This window comes from Hippocampus comes, unplaced genomic scaffold (genome assembly GCF_001891065.2).
Source record: "Hippocampus comes isolate QL1 unplaced genomic scaffold, H_comes_QL1_v1.1 scaffold371, whole genome shotgun sequence".
NCBI lineage: Eukaryota > Metazoa > Chordata > Actinopteri > Syngnathiformes > Syngnathidae > Hippocampus > Hippocampus comes.
The window spans coordinates 29,377-29,679 of record NW_017805065.1 but is presented as its reverse complement, the minus strand read 5'-3'; the positions used below and the strand labels follow the sequence as shown (position 1 = coordinate 29,679).

The 303-nt window shown below is 47.2% G+C and overlaps 1 protein-coding gene across 3 annotated transcripts in view; it reads left to right on the top strand.

The window, feature by feature from the left end:
• Positions 1–303, top strand: part of col9a1a (collagen, type IX, alpha 1a) — a 33,484-nt gene that overhangs the window by 4,194 nt on the left and 28,987 nt on the right. The window lies entirely within an intron of this gene.

The window sequence follows — 303 nt, the reverse complement described above, 5'->3', positions numbered from 1 at the left end:
TTTTTTTTTTTTTTTTTTTTATGAAATGCGTTTTCGGAATAGCGGTTAAAAAAAAAAAAAAAAAAAAAAAAAAAATGACGACGTCGTTCGGACAAGTTCCAAAGCGATTTTGTCGGCTTCTCCTTTGAAACCCAATCGGGACGATTTCCGAGGCGCTAACGTTTTTTCCAGGAACTGTGCGAAGCGACGCTCGAATAAAAGGATTGTGCGCCTCGGGGGGTGTGTGTGTGTGGGGGGGGCGGGGGTCTCCCTTATGGAAACAGGGCTCTTTTTGTGCCCGATGGCAGCGGAGGGGCGCTGGGG